Source organism: Cupressus sempervirens, chromosome 3 (assembly GCF_028749045.1).
Source record: "Cupressus sempervirens isolate cs-2001-9-10 chromosome 3, ASM2874904v1, whole genome shotgun sequence".
NCBI classification, from domain to species: Eukaryota; Viridiplantae; Streptophyta; class Pinopsida; order Cupressales; family Cupressaceae; genus Cupressus; species Cupressus sempervirens.
Genome location: NC_143120.1, coordinates 441,366,067 through 441,372,731, shown reverse-complemented (window position 1 = coordinate 441,372,731; position 6,665 = coordinate 441,366,067). Strand labels below are relative to the sequence as shown.

The 6,665-nt window shown below is 32.6% G+C and overlaps 2 long non-coding RNA genes across 3 annotated transcripts; one reads left to right on the top strand and one right to left on the bottom strand.

Moving 5' to 3' along the window:
- LOC149566958 (uncharacterized) lies at nucleotides 1–830 on the top strand. The gene is made up of 2 exons (XR_016361595.1): nucleotides 1–261; nucleotides 361–830. It is a non-coding gene; the product is annotated as an uncharacterized LOC149566958 (long non-coding RNA).
- Nucleotides 831–2,707: 1,877 nt separating this feature from the next.
- LOC149566957 (uncharacterized) lies at nucleotides 2,708–3,852 on the bottom strand. 2 transcript variants are annotated; one of them, XR_016361594.1, is made up of 2 exons: nucleotides 3,497–3,852; nucleotides 2,708–3,219 (listed from the first exon to the last, which is right to left on the bottom strand). It is a non-coding gene; the product is annotated as an uncharacterized LOC149566957 (long non-coding RNA). The 2 variants fall into 2 exon arrangements; XR_016361593.1 differs by having other exon boundaries at nucleotides 2,708–3,209.
- Nucleotides 3,853–6,665: the final 2,813 nt, after the last annotated feature.

Below are 6,665 nucleotides of genomic sequence, written 5' to 3'. Positions count from 1 at the left end.
GGACCATTAATACAAGCTTGCACTACAATTTTAGGTTAGCGTCTCACACAAGCAGAAAACTTACGTCGATGTTTCAACTATTTAATGATCAGATGCCAAGAAATCAACAATAAATAATTTAACAACCAATCTTTGAATTTCCCATGATGGCTGTTGGTGAAGGGAAAGGAAGGAAAATGGGCTTGTGTAGAATAATCAGTAGTCCCATATTTAAAGCTCTGGATTATGTTTTCCACAAGCTATTCAGACGCTATGAAAAGGGTAAATTATTCTCCTAAACAAACTATTACCGTTTTTTCTGTTTTTATCTACATGCAAATCTGATTTTTATAGTTGTAATATGATTTGGGTTTGTTGCAGTGAATTCAACTCCAGGAATATGGGCGCTCAACAAAGATTTTTCCTCTTGTGAGTACGAGGATGTTCGTGTAATGTGGTTCATTCTTCAACAGTCTGAACCCTACAAATCAGCTTTATATAAAACCCAATGAAATGACTTGTTTATATAGGGCTAATTTTGTAAATAAATACAGTGCGGATTGTTTAGTAAGATGAAGGCGCAAACTCTCTTGGTCTGAAAATTTTGTTAATGTGTAGACTGGGATAAGAGGTTTTTAGTCTGATCTATGTATATGGGTAAATCTCACATACAATCGCTTATGGAAGTGATGTATGATAAATCTCTGGACCTTGGTGGAAGATTAAAAGATAACAAAGAGATAAAGGAAACACTAAACCTTAAGTAAGTCTTTGATGTCCTCAAAGGCTCAAGCCCTGAATTATTGAAGTGTAAGATTTCATCCTGTTAATGTAATTTATGATCTTTTTCAGTACTGTCACAGGGACAACAATTTTATAAAATGCCAGTTCAGAATATCTTGTTATGTTTATTTGTCTTTGTTTCACTTAAAAACAACATTAAATAAGGTTTCTCTGAATCAGTAAGTTCTACAGAAGGGCAGATGAACTTAGAATTGTTAAATTTTTTGGGTGAAGGGTGTAGCCAAACCTCCTTGAGCGAATCAGGTTAAAAACATTGCTTATTTTGTTCACATGTAGACACGTGAAGCTTAAAGACAAACCCAAAATATGTCATGTAGATGTGTTTTGTTTTCTCGATCATTACACTCCATAATCCACGGTCGGATAATCAACAATAAGTAGTCATAATGATAAATCATAATGAATATAAAACGTAGTGATAAATCATAACGAATATGAGAAAATAAATTTAAATTTATTTAAAAACTTAAGCTATAAACCTATATGCATGAGTTTGAATGTAGAACCAAATCTTCTCCGAGCCCACCATCCCATAGGCTCATATTCCTTCTGTTATATGACTTTGGCTGTGTAATTCAGATTGCTCTTATTAGGATTCTGTTGTATTATAACCCTGTTAATAGTGATGGAAACATTGTTCAGTAGTGAACGCTCCACTTCTCAATTCATAAATTCACTTATAATTTAGATTTGTCTCTGCCATTAAAGAAATAAAGCATATTGAATACATAAGTGAGTTCTGATGTGTCCATGGAAAGGCCTCAAGGTTGGAGATGTTGCAGCAGCATGGCTACTCTTAAACAGTATAAAAGACAATAAAGTTTGAAAAAAGTAAGTTAATTTTGACAATTTAGTACTTTTAACTTAGAAATCAAGTCTTAATATATGATATTTGATATATTTACAGAACAAATCATTCTTATTGTTGTTATTCTATATTATTCTTGTGAAGATGTATGACAGGAAATGACTTCTGATTGGAAAACAATGGTGTGTGGGAAGGAAGACCAACTAGTTGGTCTGTTTTAATATCATCATCCATAGAACAAATAAGACTCAACAAAAGTCAAGTTCATGTGTGTGTGCAGGGCATAGTAACTAAGGTGAACTGAATTGAAATTTGGGGGTCACTGACAGTATACCAGCTGTTTACCTGACTTTGTGTAGTACATTGTAGTGTCACCTTTCAAAGACAATCGTGCTTTTTTTTTGGGGGGTTTGTCTTTTCTTTTGTGACCTGTGTCTTAGGAGTGGTGGATTCCTGCAAGTGAGATATTCTAGCTCATTCCTTTCTGTGCATGTTTCACAAAAGCTAGAAAGGCCAGACAATTTCAAGAGATCCAACTACTAATTAATATGAAAAAGAATTAGAGTATATATATATATATATATATATGCAACTCTATCTAATACACTGGTAAGAAACCATACATAATGCTATGCAAATAAATAGGGAAGGACGATTTAATAGTAGAGGGAGTTCTAGGATATGTTATAGGAGGTGGTTAAATGAGTCTCGTGATTTTGTACTAAATTATCATGTTAATTTAATCTTAAAGAAATTTTTCTAAATTTTAAAAAAGAAATGATATATGAGAAACATGAAAATGGAAGATGTCTGAAATGAATGAGAAATAAGAACTAATAAAATAAGAGTAGAAAAAATAATTATCAATAAATAACAAAGAAGAATAATGCAAAAGATAAGAACAATGCTTATATAAATATGAATAAAAACTATTTATTTTAAAATTATATTTCTAACTTGAACATGAATAATTAAGATTTAATAGCACCAAAAATCCCCACACACAATCAACATTGACTAGATAATTATTTCTTTAATTTCAACTTAAACTTACTACCTCATCTTGACAAACTTTCAATTCTCTTAATCTCAGATATTCTCTAGTAATTGGCACAATGAATTTTAACTTAAGAATCTATGATTAAAAAATCTTATGAATATTTATCCACAATTCGCACACATCTATTTGAGCATTACGAATAAAAAACCCCAAAAAATGATGGCACATACTAATAGCCTTTCTTGTTGCTGATTGGTCCATTTGTACAGAAACTACTATTTTTTGGGTGAGCTGCTATTGGTAGGTCTTAGGAGACCACCTTACAAAGAGCTCCGTAAATAAGGAGAAATGTGGAAAAGTCAAAAGATTAGCTTTAAGCTCTTCACTCACGAAAAATATCTCTACAAATTTTGATATACAATTTAAGAACTATAGATACACAAAGTTAACCTAAACAACTATTGCATTGTTTCCCTAGATGTCTACAGCCATACCTACAAAACCCATTCGTAGCACACTCTGGGAGGATGCTGATGCTGGCAAAGCTATAGAGCTGATAATCACATTGGAGATTTCAATAGCCTTTCCCGTAATCAGGGTCCATGAGGCCATATTTCTCTGAGGCATTCTGTCAAACAGTTCAGTGTCTTGTCTAAGCTTTCACATTTTGGGCAATTACACCTACACCAACTAGCAAAACTTTTATCTACTATTTATCTTGTGATGTACATCGATACCCTATTTCAAAGCCCCCATTCTAGCACAGGCTAGACAATGTTGACAGAGCTTTGAACCTGGTAATCGCATTTGCTTGAAAGTATTTAAATGTTTTTTCATCAGACGTGTTTTGTGCATATCCATGAAACCACATTTATTTCAGGCATTATGTCAAACAGTTCACATACCTCATTTATGCTTCTTTCAGGCATTCTGTCAGTTCGCATGCTTCCACATTTTGTATGAATGTCTACTAGACCATTTCCGACTGTAACAAGTCTTCCTGGTTTGCTTTGATGGATGTGTACTCTGTTTGGAAGCTCTCATTCTTGCGCTGAAAGCTGCTGTGGATGGAAATCTGTTTGTTCCATACGATGGAACTTCTACTAGGGAACACTTCGAATTTAAGCATCCACGACTTTCTTTATTTGGACGAAGCAGATGGGAAGGGATTGTTAAGTTAAAAGATTGGGTTACACTCATCTAAGCTCTTAAGGTTGAGTTTGTAATCAACCAAAAAATTAAAAACTATAGCCATATTCTGAATTGCTCTTATATAATTAGTACTTGCACTCTTGAAGGATTCAAGTATTACATATATAAAATTATAATTCTAACTTATTAATTTTTTTAATATTTTCAAAATTAAAATGAAAAGGTTTAGTTAGTTACTTTTATATGATTAGTACTTGCATTCTTTTAAGGATTCAAGTTTATATATGTATATATACATATAAATGTAAACACACATATATCTAACTTATTGAATATAATTTTATTTTTTAAATTATTTTTAAAAATTAAAATGAGAAGGTTTAGTTAGTTAAAAGTATAGTATGTTTTCCTGGTAAAAGATAAATAATGAATTTAAGTATAATTTATTTATATTTGATAAGTAAATGGTCAGGGGTCTTTGATTTATGGTAATTGGAGAGCTTCTTTTGCTTACATTATGAAATAAATTGTTATTAATCTTAATTAGCCTCCAACTATAGAAAGGGGATGGAGAATTGTTTAATTAACTTTTCTTGTGCTTTGCTCATAGTCTCTATCTAATAACTATTTATTCTGAAATTTGCATTCAAACAACTCATACCAACTAGCAAAATACTATTTAATCCCATCATTAACGAGAACAAAAACTAGGATATCTTGGTAGCTTTAAATGGGACCTCTCAAATAATAAGATTTAGTAGAAATATTAACAAAGGAATATATTAAGTAACATACATGGAAAATGCTCACTTATATTGACATTATTTGTAATTGAAAAAGGTTACAATTTTTGGTCTATTTGTGTCTCATAGTTAAGATTTAATAGTTAAGCAATTATAAATAACATTGAATTACAAAAATGGAAGATTAAATCAACGGTCTAAAGTGGGGAGAATGGGGTTCTATCTCCTAGATTTGAACAAAGACTATCCAAAATATCTACAATTTCCAAATTAATGTTTGGGTCATTTTCCATGCACCAACTTTATCTTGCACAATGAAACAACTAGCAGTCATTGTGTAGAGGAAGATGAACATGCATGAGGAAAAAAAGGAAAATTAAATTAATGTGCCATCTATCCCTATGTTTTCTAATTCATTAACCCTTTGATTGCCTTCTTTATAAATTTGGTTAATGATAATTCTATCAAGGGATCAACAAATGTTATGGGCCCTTGATATAATGGAATATATTCTCGAAATGGTTAGGGAACCTTTCTATAGGGAATTAATAATGATTGCAGGGTCTCCTTCAATCTCTACCCTTTTTACCCCCATTGTTTTACATAGGGATAATCCTTGTACTAAGGCCATGAGTTTTGCCAATTATTAGAAGCTTCTCTGATGCCTTTAGCAATATTGCTATCTCCCTCCCTTCATCGTTGTGAATGATGCATCTGATGTTTGTTTTACCTAGATTACCTCTCGAAGTACCATTAAAGTTATGTTTGAACCAACCCTTTTTTGGAGGCTTCTAATGAAATTCCTTCCTCTTTTCACTAGTTAGAGTAGATCCCAACCATATAAAGGAGGGATCTTCAATCCTATCCAATGCCCTCACATCTTTTCATCCCAATTCAATATTATTGTCATTGTTGGGTTAATCTTATCCATTCTATTATCAGTTAATTCAATGACCGAGGCTTTAATTTTATTTATAAATTGCCTAATATCCATTTTCTTAACTTGAAAATCCTTCTATTGCAGTCCTTCCATATCTCCCATAGAACTATAGATGGCCTAGAGATCTATAAACTATTAAAGATGTTACTTCTGAGGAGGGTCCAAGCTGAAAGATTCTCGCTAATTGAACTAGGAAAGGAAGAGATACCTCCTAATTGGGAGCATATCCATTTCCAACACTAATTTGAAAATGGGAAAGAAGAAGATGATCCAAGGATTTCTCCTCCCTCTCGTAGATAAAGCATCTACTATGGAAAAAATAACCCATTTTCTTGAATTAGTCAGTAGTTAACACTTTGTTTTGGAGGACTAACCATGTTAAAATACCTTAGGGAGACAAGCCTTAGTCCAACACAATCTCATAGGGATTTTATCTCGAGTACTTTCCAAATTTAAAAATAATATCTTGTATCCCATTATGCACTTGTATTCTCCACTTTGACACCCATACCATATTAAATGATTTTTACCTCCCTTGAAGGACAATTTTCTTACTTTTAATAATTTCGTAAGGATTTCCTTTTCCCTATTAGGGACATTCATATTAGAAATAATAGTCCACCAAGATAACTTGGGGGGGGGAGGGGGGGGGAGGGGGTGGTGAATCAATTATCCAATTAAAACATTTATCAACTTTAATTAATCTTAACCATTCAATCAAAGAAAACAAAAACCATAACAAGATACACACATAATTACACCATATTTGTTAACTAGGGAAATCCTTAATCGGAGGAAAGACCCCAGTGGGAATGATGCCCACAAAGATATATATATATATATATATATATATATATATATATATATATATATATATATATATATATATATTCCTTGTTAGAGGATGGATCTTGTTAGGAGTCTATAAACACATTCAATACATAAGAGTCTCTGTTAGGAGACTTTGAATCCATGTTAGGAGATTCCAACCCTATTAGGAGTTGTGCCAACCCTGTTAGGAGTTGTGGAAGGTAGAAGGACCCACTGTCCAAACAAATTCTGGGGCAAGACCATTGAACTTCACTGTCCAACTAATCTCTCAACTATTCCTTGCAGAATAATTGTTTGTATTGTGCTTTATCCTCTTTCCTCTATCCTATCAATTAGACCAATCACTATCAGACCTTGTAGACTAGGTCACAAACCTCAGATCCAAATATCAAGCCTCAGATCTTAAAA